The sequence below is a fragment of the Octopus bimaculoides genome, chromosome 8 (assembly GCF_046866305.1).
Source record: "Octopus bimaculoides isolate indiv1 chromosome 8, ASM4686630v1, whole genome shotgun sequence".
In the NCBI taxonomy this organism is placed as follows: Eukaryota; Metazoa; Mollusca; class Cephalopoda; order Octopoda; family Octopodidae; genus Octopus; species Octopus bimaculoides.
The window spans coordinates 62,768,192-62,785,691 of NC_142935.1; the positions used below are offsets into that span (position 1 = coordinate 62,768,192).

Sequence of the window (17,500 nt, forward strand, 5' to 3'; positions counted from 1 at the left end):
CGGTATTAACTGCGGTACAAATACCCTAAATAACAACATCAACATATATGGGCATCAGTGGCAGCTCATGTACAGGCACTGCGGAACTGCAGCATCCCCGATTTCCACCCGATATTATTGATAACATTCAATATAAGTCCTTTTCCCTTAAATTCTTTCTTTATACTTTACATTATATAATCCTTAAGCTTAATGTCAGTAGCCATCCCCCACTTTACGAAAAAAATGCAAAAATCCTTGCATAGAACTGTGCACTTCACAGTTCCAGCGATGCAGTGTTTGGCTGTTGTGCGCATGCTCACATGTCCAAGGCAGGAAGCCTTATGCCGGGGAGAGAGAGAGCACTATCGTTCACACTGTGCCAACCTTTGTGTGCTGGTGAAAGGTAGTGCTTCTTTTTGATTCCGCATGTGTTGTGCTTAAAAATATGTTTATATCCTTGAATGATAAAGTGTTGAATTAGATCATTATCCTGCTTCCAGCTTCAGTGTTGCTACCAGGATTTGCAAAATAGGGCAGATTTTCCCCCCTTATTTTGTGATTTAGTGGGGATTTTTGAAAAACAAGGGGGAATTCACAGCGATGTTAGGTGAACAAATTAAAAACACTAACTGTAAGTGGCTAAAACGTGAACCAATGAAATATATGTATAAATATTCTTTTTATATGTTTATTTCATTTTATAATAATATTAAAACAATGGCTAAAAATTTTCTGAAGCAGGACCCCCACTAATTTTATCTATGAGCCACCACTGATGGGTATACATGAAAATTGTCTCAAAAACCTCTAAAATCTATAACTAAGCTTTCATGCAGCTCTCGTTACATACAAAACCGATTGCAGTCTTTGGGAAGATTGTCACAACACAAACATACATATATGAAAATATCCAGTTAGGTGCCATACTTAAATGTATAGATACCATTGACAAGTAAAATACTATAGTTTTCCAACAGGGTATATACGTTAATTATAATGATACATAGATAGCTATTTTGATTGAATGCTACTTCAAAGTATTTTGTTTAATACTTGGATGACTCTAAACGTAAATGTTGTGCACTCTTGTGGGGCTTTTTGAAAAAAAAATAAAGTATTAATATATAATATATATGTAAAGAAAGACAGGATGACATATATATATATATATACTCCGTGTTTTTCTCCTTGTTTTCTCTGTAGTCTTTCTGTTGAAGAGCGTAGCTCAAAACATTAAAGACTTTCTCTATTCCCGAGCGTTAAACTAATACATCCTTTTGTTGTTTACACCACCTGTCCTCGTCTGTTGTTTTTTTCGTAAATTCTCCCATATATATATATATATATATATATATATATATATATATATGTATGTATGTATATGTATATGTATACACATACATGCACATGCACATACACACGCATACACACATACACACAACAAGGTTTTTGGCATTATACTGTGATTGAGAAGACCTGTCAAGCCAAGTGAGATTGTAGTCATGGGCGATACCGGTGCTACTTAACTGGCACCTGTGTCGGTGGCACATAAAGAGCTCCCACAAAACTCTTGAAGTGGTTGGCATTAGGAAGGGCATCCAGCCATAGAAACCACAGTCAAACCTTCCATCCCATGCCAGCATGGAAAATGGACGCTAAATGATGATGATGGTGATATTTGTGTGTGTGTGTGTGTGTGTGTGTGTGTGTGTGTGTGTGTGTGTGCGTGCACGCATATACATATATATATGCACACATATACATATATATATGCACACATATACATGTATAATATGTATTCATACAGTGTCAGACAGCTAAACTGGGACTATTCTTAAAATGTTATGTTTATAAGTATTATGAATTAAGAAAAAATTAATTTTTTTGGCATGTATTAAGGCTAAGATATTAAATTTATGTTGCTTTCTTTTTTTTTTGGCATATTTTTGTTAAAGTTTATGACAGAATGTACTAAATTTATGGAATCACAGTGAGGAAATTTTATTACTGGAATAAGCCATACTGGTTATTGTCCTCATTATGTCATTACTGATACAGGATATGGAAAGCAACAGTTTACCATATTCTGGTAAAGCTTAAAGCTATAGCTTTTCTTTTGTTTGTTTCAAGCTGCTGACACCAATCACAAGTATACTTGTACCTTTCTGGCTGATTTGAAATGATCTATCACAGCAAATTCATCAATGTGTATGGCCAAATTTGTGAAAAAAATAAATGACCATGATGTCAGTAGGGGAGGGGGAGGGGGAGGAGGGGGAGGGGGAGGGGGAGGGGAGGGGGATGAGGAGGGGGGGGAGGAAAGGCAAATAAGGAGAAGTGGAGGGGAGAAGGAGAAGGAGGAGGTGAGGAGGAGGAGGAGGAGGAGGAGGAGGGGAGGAGAAGGAGGAGAAGGAGGAGGAGGAGTAGAAGGAGGAGGAGGAAAGGCAAAGAAGAAGAAGAAGAAGAAAGAAGACAAGGAATCGTAGCAGCAGCAGCAGTAGCAGCAACAGTAGCAGCAACAGTAGTAGCAGCAGAGGGAGAAAAATGATACATCATTTCAGCTTCAATATTTTTACATCTTAATCCCCAACAAATATCATATCAATATCGCAAGTACTCCTGTGCACTCGTCTCGCTACTCTTTAGGACTACACTCATTTGGGAGGAAGTGCACATTAGAGGCAGGCGTATCACTCATGGTTTGCAAACAAACATACTGCAAGTGTGTATATTTGGATAGCTAAATAAATACATATATCAGTTTCTGAGATAAAAGTAGTGTGTATAATGAGGGCTCTTTCGCTCTCTCTCTCTCTCCTTCTCTCTATCTCTCTCTGTATGTGTGTGTGCGTACGTGTGCGTTTGTGTGTTAGTGCGTGTGTTAGTGTGTGTGTGTGTGTGTGTACATGTGTGTACCTGTGCAAGTATGTGTGTGTATATATATGTGTGTGTGTGTGTATATATATATATATATATATATATATATATATCATCATCATCATCATCATCGTTTAACGTCCGCTTTCCATGCTAGCATGGGTTGGACGATTTGACTGAGGACTGGTGCAACCGGATGGCTACACCAGGCTCCAATCTAATTTGGCAGAGTTTCTACAGCTGGATGCCCTTCCTAACGCCAACCACTCAGAGAGTGTAGTGGGTGCTTTTACGTGTCACCCGCACGAAAACGGCCACACTCGAAACGGTGTCTTTTATGTGCCACCTGCACAAGAGCCAGTCCGGGGGCATATATACATATGTATATATATATGTGTGTGTGTGTGTGTGTGTGTGTATGCTGTTGATGCAAATGGTTTTTTTATACGGCGCCATTTTTACAATCCTGTAAATAACAATAATAGTATTATTATATAAGCTTAAAGCTTATGGCGATCTCTGTGCAATGAAGAAGGAAAATAGTCTAATAAAGGGCCATATAAGCCCTTGATATATGTATATGTGTGTGTATGTGTATATATATAAAGAGACGATATATGTGTGTGTGTGTGTGTATGTATGAACAGGGCATTGCTTCCATTTTTATATTGCAACCAAGTTCAATGATATACTGTATCGGATATTATATGTTTTACCATTTTCATTAATTATGTAAGTATGCATATGTATATGTATATGTATATATGTGTGTGTGTATGTATGTATGTATATATGTATATATATATATATATATATATATATATATATATATATATATATATATATATATATATATATATATGTATATATATGTATATATATGTATATATATATATATATATGTATGTTTGTATATATATATATATATATATATATATATATACACATATATATGTGTGTGTGTTCATATATGTGTGTATACACACACATGCATATACACAACACACACATATACACACACTCACACACATACAAAGTAGGGTGTGGTTTGAAGAAGGATTACCTACTATCCGTATCATGTCTAGCTACCATGTAGTCACTGTTTTGTGGGTTAACTCATTCCATATATATATATAGCAACGGTGGCTAAACTGTGGCTTGCAAACCACATGTGGCTCTTGAAGCTATCATAAGCAACTCACAAGACAATATTGGGCGTCAGTGCCATTTTTATGAAGACAGTATGAGCTGAAGAAACAGAAACAATGGAAACCGAGAAACATATAGTATGCAGTCCTCTTCATGTGTGTGTGTGTCTGTGTGTGTGTGTGTGTAGTGTGTGTATTCCTATTTATAATTCTAAAATAAAATTACTTTTGAATGTAAAACTATATAGTTTAATTAAGTTATTACTAATAGAAATGTTTCTTTATCTGCCACAAAAATTCACTATTTAATACTACATACTTTGAAACCACTGTACTCAACTCACACGATGAACCAAAAAATATTTTAGAAGCTTGGAAAACCAAAGAAGCATTACATCCTGATACAGACAGCTGAACTGGAATTTCAAAGTCAATGTAAACCTTTCCTTTAACCTTTTAGCACTTAATCCAGCCATATCCAGCCCAAATATTCTACCTGTTTTATGTTCAAACTAGCCAGAACTGGCCTCTCAAACCTACCCTATAAGGCCGCTATAAGAATAAACAATCAAAATCTCAAAACCATGAGATAATGCAGGATTAATTCAAAATAATGTGAACAAATAAACATTACATTTGACAAGATAATCTGAATACTAAAGAGTTAAAGCAAAATATATAAGATACTCTACATGTTAAAATAAAATAAAATAAAATAAAATAAAATAAAATAAATACTTAACTCAATACATACCTAAAAGTATAGAGTGATCCTTCAAGTAATGTCTGACTATTTTTATATATTAAAACTATACATATAAATAGACATTAAGTAGAGGTATATATAGGTAGTTATTTAAACAGACAAATAGACAGGCTAAGTTTGATAAAATTTACCCAAGATGTCATACAGTGGGACTAAATTCAACCTCCTTGGTCAGAAAGCAAACTTCATAAAAGTTATGTCCACACTGGCTCAGTAGTTGGTTCCAACAGTCTACTCCTATGTCCGGTATGGTATGATGCAGGTCATCAAATAATAGGATAGGCTAGTGTGTGTGATACAAGCCATGTAGTAGTATTTATAAAATACAGTAAACAAGTATGGTATTCAATACTTTATAATTATCATATATGTTTCATCAAGTTTACTGAAACACACGAATGCTTTATAAGCATTGAATGACATACATACATGCATGCATGCATACATACATACATACATACATACATACATACATACATACATACATACATACAAATCAACAAACAAAAATACCCTGCTGTTGATGTTGAAATTCCAATGAAGGAACCTTGAATCTAGGTTAGAAACCGGTTCTTTCTCTGTTGGCAAGAAATCTTGAAATAAATTGAATAATAACATACATATGTGTATGCATATGGTGATTTCTTTGACCCTTTTCCTTATTTAAGTCATTAGACTGTGACAATGATGAGGACATTGACTCGAAGGGTTTTTTTCTATTCAGTCTTGTCAACTGCAGCAACAGTCTTTAATTCTCACACTTAATTTGGCAATTTCTGTTAAGTGCATTGCTTGGTACACAAACACAAACACATACATAGCTTTTTCAAATGATGTCAGGCTTAAGGACATAGAGACAGACATATATAAACATACACACACACATACACACACACATGCATGTATATCTAGGTAAATAAATATACAAGGGTATACTGAAAAGTTCCTGGCTTTAAGGGTGTCGTGAAAGGCCTGTTTGGAGGCCCAGCCTTCAGAGTCCTTTCTACAGGGCTTAGAAAAACTGAAGGACTACTGCAATAAGTGTGTGAATCTGAGAGGGGAATATGTTGAATAAAATCATAATTAACTGATCCTCCTGTATTTTCTTTTACACAAAACCTGGAGCTTTTCACCCCCCCCCCCCCGCATATATACGTATGCACAGATAGATACTCACATACCCACAAATATATATAAATATACTAATATAAATATACACATTTAAATGTGTGTGTGTGTGTGTGTGTGTGTGTGTGTGTGTGTGTGTATACATAGTGAGTGAAAGAGAGAGGGAGAGAGGTGCAGATGGAGGGAGGAAAAGATGCAGACAGTCTGAATATGTTATATAAATGTGTGTATATAATCTTTTGACATGACCTTTTAAGTTTTTTTTCTTCTAATATCAAATGTTATTATGAAGTGTGTAACAATAGGAGGTTTATCTCATCTGCTTAACATGATTGCATATTAGACAAATAATAGTAGAGTAACTTTAGAACTCTTAATTTTCTCACACTCCTTATCTATTCCAACAGTCTCTTAACTTCTAACCTCTGCCTTTGGATATATATATTCAGCCATACATACATTCATACATACATACTTACATACATACATACGTACATACATATATGCATACATACATACATACATACATACATACATACACAAGCATGTAACTATGTATGTGTGAGTAGAAGGTGTGTATCTATGATGATGATGATCATCATCATCATCGTTTAACGTCCGCTTTCAATGCTAGCATGGGTTGGACGATTTGACTGAGGACTGGTTAACCAGATGGCTACACCAGGCTCCAATCTGATTTGGCAGAATTTCTACAGCTGGATGCCCTTCCTAATGCCAATATATATATGCATACATATATATATACATATATATACATGCATATATATACATACACATATATATATGCATATATACATACATACATACATACATACATACATACATATATATATATATATATATATATATATATATATATATATATATATATATATATATATATATAAATTTAAGGAATGGAGTGAACGCATGTTATAACTGCATACTTTATTCCAACATAATGTCTTACGTTTGAGATGATCCCCATGCATTTCCCTGAGGAGAAGTTTACATTTTTAACATCGACGATTCCTATGGATCGCATAAATTGTAATTCTTCGAAACATATGTCGGAATAAAGTATGCAGTTATAACATGCGTTCACTCCATTCCTTAAATTTATATATACTCAAATACCCAAAATATCAAGGAGTTTCTGCCTCAAAAACAGGAATTACACCACAGTTATTTTGTGATCTTTGCTACCCTGGTTTCTATTAACCCATTTATTCTATCCGAATTATTATTAATTAGGATAAAATAAATACACATAATTTAAATATATATATATATATATATATATATATATATATATATATATATATATATATATATATATACATACATACATACATATACATACATCAGCACTGTAACTTAGCGGGTTGGCATTAGAGAATGATAGAGTAAGTACTAGGCTTACAAAGAATAAGTTCTATGGTCAATTGTTCGACTAAAGGTGGTGCTCCAGTATAGCCACAGTCAAATGATTGAAACAAGTAAAAGAATAAAAGAACACACACACACACACACACACACACACATAGAAAGACAACTGAGAAGCATAAGCCAGAAGAAGCAGTGTGTCAGCCACAGACTGAAAGACAAGCCTTACCATGTTGCTCTTTCCATCCCAACATATGTATTACAAACATGAAAAATCCTTAAAGCCAAAGACATATTCAAACTAAAAATTTTGGAAATATCGTGTTTGCGTTCTATGCTAATGACATCATCATCATCATCGTCGTTTAATGTTCGCTTTCCATGCTAGCATGGTTTGGACGATTTGACTGAGGACTGGTGAAACCGGATGGCTACACCAGGCTCCAATCTGATTTGGCAGAGTTTCTACAGCTGGATGCCCTTCCTAACACCAACCACTCCGAGAATGTAGTGGGTGCTTTTACGTGCCACCAGCACAAAGGCCAGTCAGGCAGTACTGGCAACGGCCACGCTCAAAATGGTGTTTTTTACATGCCACCTGCACAGGAGCCAGTTCGGCGGCACTGGCAACGATCTCGCTCGAATGTCTTTACACGTGCCATCCGGCATTATCAAAGAAAAGTTATTCTCAAGACTTAGGCGGTTATCATCATCATCATTTAACATCCACTTTTCCATGCTTGCATGGTTCAGATGGAATTCGTGGAGGCAAAATTTTCAGTGACCAGATGCCCTTCCTGTCATCAAATCTCACCTGTTTCCAAGCAAGGTAATATTTCCTATGGTCAGACATTCTTTCCATGAAAGACTGGAAACGAACAGCATCGCTTGTATGGTAGTCATACATGTTTACAACCATTACATGATGCCAAGACAAGGACGCACACGCATACAAACACACACACACACACACACACAGAAACATACATTTTGCAACTGTTGCACAAAAGAAATTAGTGAGTACACAAGTAATTAATATGAGCAGAAAAAGTTAGTTACTGAAAATATTGTAGCAATTAATAATTATAATTGCTAAGGTAATTATACATTCAGTACACACGTACTTTTGAAACAGGAAAGAAAATTGCACAACTTGAGATTTCTAAGCATACTCAACACCATCATCATCATCACCATCATCCTCATCATCATCACCACTACCACCACCACCACCACTGCCACCACCACCACCACCACCACCACCACCACCACAACCACCATCCTACCACCCCCACCGCCATCACCACCACCACCACCACCATCATCATCATCATCATCATCATCATCATCATCATCACAACCACCACCACCACCTCCTCCTCCAACAACAAAAACACTACCACCATCAACAACAACACTATGATGGTGGTAAGTGTGGAATCTTGTTTTATGATATAATACAAATCAATGTTTTGTCTAACTCTTTTATTACCATATTTCTGTTGAAATATGTTGCTGTTTTAATTTTGAAAATTTTAGTAAAATTAATTTCATCATAATTAAACTGGTGCTTAGAACCAAAATTAACATGAAACATTAATAGAAGGTTTCAATTTAAATCACTTTAAAACAGAGAGTTTGTAACATAGAACAAGGTGCAATCTCAGGTGGTAGGTATCAAAACGGTTAAGTACATGAATCATTAATTAATAAGTGATATTGCTAGTAATATAAGAGAGAGAAGTCATCTAGAAATGATTTTAATTATTATAAAGAAGAAAAAGTTTAGGAAGGTATAACAATGCAATATAGAACAAAAAATGGACTGTATACCTGTTGTAACTTGGTAAACTGTAGGACTACAGTTTACCAAGTTACAACAGGTATACAGTTCATTTTTTGTTCTATATTGCATTGTTATACCTTCCTAAACTTTTTATTCTTTACAAACAATACACAATGCTTCAAGCGAACTACAATACTCTCCTATCTTTTAATTATTATACTATTGTTTAAAAGAAATATAACAATTGCATTTTAAAATAGCATAGTCAGTCTCTTTAGCCATGTCAGAGACAACCTCTTTGATGCAAATGGACACAGAACAATGACAGTCTAGAGCAGGGGTTCTCAACATTTTTAACTATGGATCCCCTTTCATTACTATTATATTCGAATGGACCCCCATAGTCATCCGATGTTTAAAAACTAGTTTTATAGAAATTTCTTTCAAAATTCCTATTTTGTTCTTCACACGTTAACTTGTGTAGGTGGTTGAACTATATAAAATTTTTTATTTTTCTACTCTAGGCACATGACCCGAAATTTGGGGGGAGGGGGGGGCAGTCGATTAGATCAACCCCAGTACACAACTGGTATTTAATTTATCGACCACAAAAGGATGAAAGGCAGAGTTGACCTCAGCAGAATTTGAACTCAGAACGTAAAGCCAGATGAAATACCGCTAAGCATTTCGCCCGGCATGCTAACATTTCTTATTTCTTTACTGCCCACAAGGGGCTACATTAGAGGGGACAAACAAGGACAGACAAATGGATTAAGTCGATTATATTGACCCTGGTGCATAACTGGTACTTATTTAATCGACCCCAAAAGGATGAAAGGCAAAGCTGACCTCAGCGGAATTTGAACTCAGAACGTAGCAGCAGACGAAATACCGCTAGGCATTTTGCCTGACATGCTAACATTTCTGCCAGCTCGCCGCCTTTATTGAAATATGTAAAATGTCAGAAAAGAAACCTAGTCATTCCTTGCAATACACACCAATACAGACATCTAAAGCAAATTTTTTCAGGGGCCCTTAAAATGCTATTGTGGATATTCAATTTACTATTTTGTTGCATGGACTCCACAAAATCTTATATGGATCCTCAGGGGCAATATAGACTCCTGTTGAGAACCACTGGTCTTGGGTAAAGAGGACTCTTCTGTCTTGCTGAAGACAAGATGACCGTTCTAGTGCTGGCACTATAATGAAATGCACCTAGTACACTCTATTAAGCAGTTGGTGATAGGAAAATTATAAAACTGTAGAAACCAAGGCAAAAAATAAAGGGCATGAACAAGACGTAGTTCTGCCCCATCTAAGAGGACTGTAATTCTGAATATAAACTGACATAGACTATAACAACCTGTGCAGCCCTTCTCAGCCAGCTTGAAAAGCTGAAGCAAAAATGATGATGTACAGTCATAGTGACACACTTGTAGACCAATTAGTGTAACTAAATGATTAATTAACATTATACTATCTACATAAATATGTCAGGAAATGTAAGAGGAAAATAAATAGAACATACATGTATTAGCTGTTCATACTCATTATATATTATCATTATGTATAATATATTATATATTATTATGTATTATACATTATACATCAGTTCCACACACTCGTAATATATAGTATATTATATATCAGGTTCACTGATGCATTAATTTTCATTATTCAATACACTATGCATTATACATCATGTCCATACACTCATTACATACCATTATACATTGTATATTATACATCAGGTGCATGCATTCATTGTACATCAGCTCTAAACATTCAATTAACTGGCCATCTTGCTACAGAATCACTCACTTAGAACTAACAACAACAGCAGCAGCAGTAGCAGCAGTAGCAGCAGTGACAGTAACAAGCTTTGCATAATTATAAAGTGACAAGAAACATTTCTACATAGCTTATTATTTACATTGCAAGAAAGAGCAGCAAAACACCCCTCAAATCACACTTTACCTTCTGACTGGCCCTCATGTCAGTGGTATGTAAAAGCACCCACTACACTCTTGGAGTGGTTGGCGTTAAGACGGGCATCCAGCTGTAGAAACTCTGCCAGATCAGATTGGAGCCTGGTGCAGCCATCTGGCTCACCAGTCCTCAATCAAACCGTCCAACCCATGCCAGCATGGAAAGCGGATGTTAAACAACGACGATGATAATGATGACGATGACGATGACAATGATGATGAAAATCATAATTAACTGATTCTCCTTTATTTTCTTTTACTAAAAGCCAGGAACTTTTCAGCACCCCCTCATATATATATATGCATATCTATATATTCACACATGAGGGGGTACTGAAAAGTTCCTGGCTTTAAGGGTATTACAAAAGACCTGGCTGGAAGCCCCAACTTTCCAAGTTCTTTTTACAGAGCTTAAGAAAAACTGAAGGACCAATGCAATAAATATGTGAATCTAAGAGGGGAATATGTTGAATAAAATCATAATTAACTGATCCTCCTCTATTATCTCTTACCCAAAGTCAGGAACTTTTCAGCACATACTCGTAAAAGCTAAAAAATATATTGTAGTCGATTGCATGCATTCCTCCTCTCTATAATTATCTCTATAATGTGACAAACATCCACAGTCATCTGTATAATAACTACATTTAAAGCTGTTTCTCATTAATGAGTACCACAGGCACACATTTTACGGTAAGACACACTTTACACATTTACATTATCACACCCTCTGCTGTCGTACCCTTGCTCCTTTCATTCATCCACCCTGGCCTGTCATCTCTCTCTCTCTCCCACTCGCGTTCTTTCTCTCAGTCATATTACCTGTGCAAAAATATCCAGTAAATTACTGCCTACTCTTTTGTATTTACAGAGTGCAAGTCATACGGCTCCTCTTTTGGTGCTTCAATAGAACCTCCCTCCTCTATGAACCGCATACAGTAATTGGTAAGTGAACAGAGTCGTGTTGAGAGGTCACTTAGTCCAGTTTCACCAAGGTAGGATGCAAGCAATTGACTACAACTACAATATATATATATATATATATATATATATATATATATGTATGTATGTATGTATGTATATGTATGTGTGTATATATATATATATATATATATGTGTGTGTGTGTGTGTGTGTGTGTGTGTGTATAAAAACATCATCATCATCATCATCATCGTTTAACATTCGCTTTCTTTACTGACAGTTTGGCTGAGGACTGGCAAGCCAGGAGGTCTGCACCAGGCTCCAATCTGATCTACCAAGGTTTCTACAGCTGGATGCCATTCCTAACGCCAACCACTCAGAGAGTGTAGTGGGTGCTTTTTACGGGCCACCAGCACTAGCAAGGTAAGGAAAAGGAAGGTGACATGCATTTTCAGTATATTTAAGTATGAAAGGATGGCAAGCTGGCAGGATCATTAGCACACCAGGCAAAATGCTTAGCAGCATTTCATCCATCATTACATTAGGAGTTCAAATTCCACCAGGGTCAACTTTGCTTTTCATCTTTTTGGGGTCAATAAAATGGATCTAGGACTTTTCGTCTAAAGCACTTTGGTCTAATGCGCTATGGTCTAAAGAACTTTGGTCTAAAGTAACTTTTGTATAAATACACTATAGTCTAAAGACATTTTTGTCTGAATGCCCTTTAGTATAAAGACATTTTTGTCTAAGCTCACTTTGGTCTAATAACTATTTTGTCTATAGAATCTCAAAAAACAAATGTAAAAGATCTAAATAACTATATTCTAATAATCCTTTTTATCTTTAGCAAAAAATGCTTAGATGAAAGTGTCTTTAGACGAAAATGTTTTTAGACCAAAGTGTCTAAGACTAAAGTGGTTTAGACCAAAGTGTTTTAGACCAAAGCGCCATATCCCGATAAAATATATACCAGTTCAGCCCTGGAGTCAGTATAAACGACTTACTTCTCCTCCCAAATTGCTGACCTTGTGCCAAAATTTGAAACCAATATATTTAAGCAAGTAAATATTTGTCACCTGTAGGGTACCCACAACATGACATGAGTGCAATATTCACTAATTAAATTTTATATAAATAGAATTCAAAACTCAAAGCAATAATATAACAAAACAAAACATAAACTGTGGTGAAGGATCACACAACAATTAATCAAATGACAGAATATTGGTTCCATTAAATGCAAAGAGGTTTAATGGAACTGCTCATTCTATCAAACGTAAGCAAGTTGACAGTTTGTAAAGATTGTGAACGAAGCGATGAAAATACCTGATGGGAAATGTTCCTGATGTAATTAAATTTATGTATTTTGAGGTGATTTTTACCTTAACCTAATGAAGTGGATTATGAAGGCACATGGCTCTGTGGCTACAGTATTGGGATTACAGTCGCGAGGTTGTAAGTTTGTTTCTCAAGCTGGGCTGTGTTCTTGAGCAAGACACTTTATTTCATACAGTTCTATATTTAAGAGATGAGGAATTATGTACATTATTTACATTATTTACATTCGACGGATATTTGTCCTCATCTTGTTTGTTGTTAACACAACGTTTCGGCTGATATACCCTCCAACTTTCTTATATACCCTCCGGCCCACGGGCATATGGCGTAGTGGTTAAGAGTGCTGGCTACTAACCCCAAGATTCCAAGTTCAATTCCAAGCAGTGACCTGAGCAATAATAATAATAATTACAACATCAAAGAATACCTTAGGAATGAGAACCCAGGTTCGAAATTTCCCCAAGACACCTGAGGAAGGCTGGAGGGTATATCAGCCGAAACATTGTGTTAACAACAAACAAGATGAGGACAAATATCCGTCAAATGTAAATAATGTACTTTATTTCATGTTGCTCCATTTCACTTAGCTGTAGAAATGAGTTGCAATGTCACTGGTGCCAAGCTGTATCAGCATTTGCCTTTTCCCTTGGATAATATTGGTGCCATGGAGAGGGGAGGCTGGTATGCATGGACAACTGCTAGTCTTCCACTAAGCCACCTTGCCTGGAGGGGAAGTTTTTAGGTGCAACCTAAAGGGGGTCTTTACCTTTTACCCAATGAAGTAGATTAAAAAAAAGCAGAGAAACCAGAAATATATAAGACAAAAAGAATTACTTTGCTAAATACTTGTTTTAGATATTTTAACCAACACAATCCTGCTTATATGACAACAGGAAAGCAATCTTTAAGATATCAATCTCCTAATCTCTAAATGATATTTTTATATGATTTAGCTGTTAGCTGTTAATAATTTATACATAGATTCAGTCTCCAAGTATATGCCATAATCGAGTAACTAACTAATCTAGGCCATATTAATCTAGTTATTTCAAGGACAAGATTTAAGCTGACAGCATGAAGTAGCTTTCACAAAGGAAATCACAACAGTCTGAAGTCAGTAGTACGCATTGGAATCCACAGATGAAATTTTGTTTCCAAGATACACACTGTTGTCACTGTGCTATTATTATTATTATTATTATTATTATTATTATTATTATTATTATTATTATTATTATTATTATTATTATCATTATTATTATCATTATTATTATCATCATCATTATTATTATTATTGTTATTGTTAAGGCGGCAAGCTGACAGAATCATTAGCATGCCGGGCGAAATTATTAGTGGTATTTCATCTGCCGTTACGTTCTGCGTTCAAATCACACCAGGGTTGACTTTGCCTTTCATCCTTTTGGGGCTGATTGAATAAGTACCAGTTATGCACTGGGGTTGATGTAATTGACTTAATCCATTTCCCCAAATTTGAGGCCTTGTGCTTCCAGTAGAAAGGATTATTATTATTGTTGTTGTCATTGTTGTTGTTGTTATTATTATTATTATTATTATTATTATTATTTTATCATTAAGGTGGCGAGCTGGCACAACTGTTAGCATGCTGGGCAGAATTCTTAGCGGCATCTTGTCTGTCTTTATGTTCTGAGTTCAATTTCCATCAAGGTCCACTTTGCCTTTTATCCTTTTGGGGGGGTCAATGAAATAAATACCAGTTACGCACTGGAGTCAATGTAATTGACTGTGCCCCTCCCACCAAATTTCAGGCCTTGTGCCTTTAGCAGAAAAGATTATTATCATCATCATCATCATCATCATTATTATTATTATTATTATTATTATTATTATTATTAAGGTGGCAAACTGGCAGAATTGGTAGCACGTTGTGCAAAATGCTTAGTGGTATTTCATTTGTCTTTACGTTCTGAGTTCAAATTCCACAGAGGTGCACGTTGTCATTCATCCTTTCAGGGTTGATAAAATAAGTACCAGTTGTGTACCTCCCCCGAAATTTGAGGCCTTGTGCCAAAATTTGAAATTATTGTTATTATCATTATTGTTGTTGTTGTTACTATTTTTTATTTAATGTGTTCCCAATCTTTTGCTGAGAGTCAGATTAAATCATGCAATGCTAACTCTTTACAGCCGAGATTTTCTGTGATTACTCATTAAATTCTCTGGGAAAATTAAATGTGGGTATAATTAAAAAGTAGTTGTGGTGAAAGATAATTGTGATAAAGAATATATTGAAAAAAAAACAAAAACAAAAACAAAACAAATAGTTATGAAGTAGTTACGATTTGATAGCTTGTACCATACTTTCGGTTTATTGTTTTAGGTACTTATATAATTGCAAACAGACCTAGACCCTCTTTCAGCCCTACCAACTTTTGGCTTAGTGAGATATTGGGGATGTGATGACTGGAGGAAGAGGGGATTGTAACTCAGTTATTACATCATCATCATCATCACCACCACCACCACAACCACCATCATCATCATTTAACGTCTGCTTTCCATGAGTTGGATGGTTTGACTGCAAACTGGTAAGCTGGTGGGGGCTGCACCAGGTTCCAGTCTGATTTGGCAAGGTGACTTCGTCTGGATGCTCTTCTTAATGACAACCACTCCAAGAGTGTAGTGGGTGTTTTTTACATGCCACCGGCACGGGTACCATTGACGTGGCACCAGCATCGGCCACAATTTGGCTTGACAGGTCGACACAAACACAGTATATCACCAAGGGTCGTGGTCACTTGTCACTGCCTCCACGAGGCCCAACAGTCGAATGGTGCTTTTTACGTGCCACAATCTGTCTATCGGTACAAGTACCAGTCAGATGACACTCGCATCAGCCACGACTATAATTTCACTTGGTTTCAACAGGCCTTCACAAGCACAGTATATCATCCAACAACATTTATGAATTTGTTTTGCAAGATTCCTGATGTGAAATCGTGTGTTGAAACAAATGTTGTTATATTCCGAGATATTGATTGACAAGAAAAAGAAAATGACTATCCCGAAATATAACAAACTCTGTCATTATTAATTGGGTAGCTGAAACATTAATTGACATAAAATCTTGTAAAAGGCACTTATGCTATTGAAATGTAAAAGGCACCTGTATAAGTAACACATAAAAGACACCCAGTACACTCTGTAAAGTGGTTGGCATTAAGAAGGGCATCCAGTTGTAGAAACCAGGCCAAAACAGATGACTGGAACCTGGTGCAGCTCTCCAGCTTATCAGATCCAGTCAAACGGTCTAACCCATCCCACATGGAAAATAGCTGTTAAATGATGATGATGTATATGCTTGTGTGTATTACATGGAGTAAAGGTAAGTATCTCAGAAGGCTGACAACCATAATGTTATCTGCTCATTAAAATTCCACATTGCTGAGCACCTATCACCTCTTTAGGCTACAGATATATGATACAGATGATGATGATGATGATGATGATGATGATGATGATGATGATGATGATGATGATGATGATGATGATGATGATGGTGATGATGATGATGATGGTGATGATGGTGATGATGGTGATGATGGTGATGATGATGATGATGATGATGATGATGATGATGATGATGATGATGGTGGTGGTGGTGGTGATGGTGGTGATGGTGATGATGATGATGATGATGATGATGATGATGATGATGATGATGATGATGATGGTGGTGATGGTGGTGGTGGTGATGGTGGTGATGGTGATGGTGATGATGATGATGATGATGATGATGATGATGATGATCCTTTCTACAAAAGGTACAAGGCCTGAAATTTGGGGGGAGGGGCTAGTCGATTACAGAGTATGGAGAAATGGGTATAAAACCAAATAAGTAAAAAGTGGGATAATTTAATGGTAGAATTAAATAGTTTATGAACTGAAAAATCTCCTTCACTTCATATAACATGCCCTCTTGAGAAAATGTCTGAAAAGATTAGCACCCCACCCAAACCCTTAACCCTACCACTCTACTTATATTTCTCCTGGAAGATTTCAAAACTTAATCAGTAGCTAGTAAAGGGAACTTCAGCCTTCTTTACTGAGTGTAAAATTTATGACCCTGCGGCAGGCAGCAGTAGTGGTGGAGGTGACAGTGGTAGCAATGGTGTTTTTGGTGATGATGATTGTCAT

The 17,500-nt window shown here is 36.0% G+C and overlaps 1 protein-coding gene and 1 long non-coding RNA gene across 8 annotated transcripts in view; one reads left to right on the forward strand and one right to left on the reverse strand.

The window, feature by feature from the left end:
* Positions 1-12,402, forward strand: part of LOC128248579 (uncharacterized) — a 36,135-nt gene extending 23,733 nt beyond the window's left edge. The window contains exons 2-3 of the long non-coding RNA XR_008264758.2: positions 11,936-12,009; positions 12,267-12,402. This is a non-coding gene — a long non-coding RNA (uncharacterized LOC128248579). The remainder of the gene's footprint in view (positions 1-11,935; positions 12,010-12,266) is intronic.
* Positions 1-17,500, reverse strand: part of LOC106883493 (uncharacterized) — a 379,952-nt gene that overhangs the window by 244,349 nt on the left and 118,103 nt on the right. Inside the window, exon 1 of one of the 7 annotated variants that reach the window (XM_089356627.1) lies at positions 4,762-4,971. The exons of the other annotated variants lie outside the window; for them this stretch is intronic. The gene's annotated coding sequence lies outside the window, so the exon portion shown is untranslated. Of the gene's footprint in view, positions 1-4,761; positions 4,972-17,500 lie in introns of those variants that run through there. 7 annotated transcript variants of the gene reach the window in all.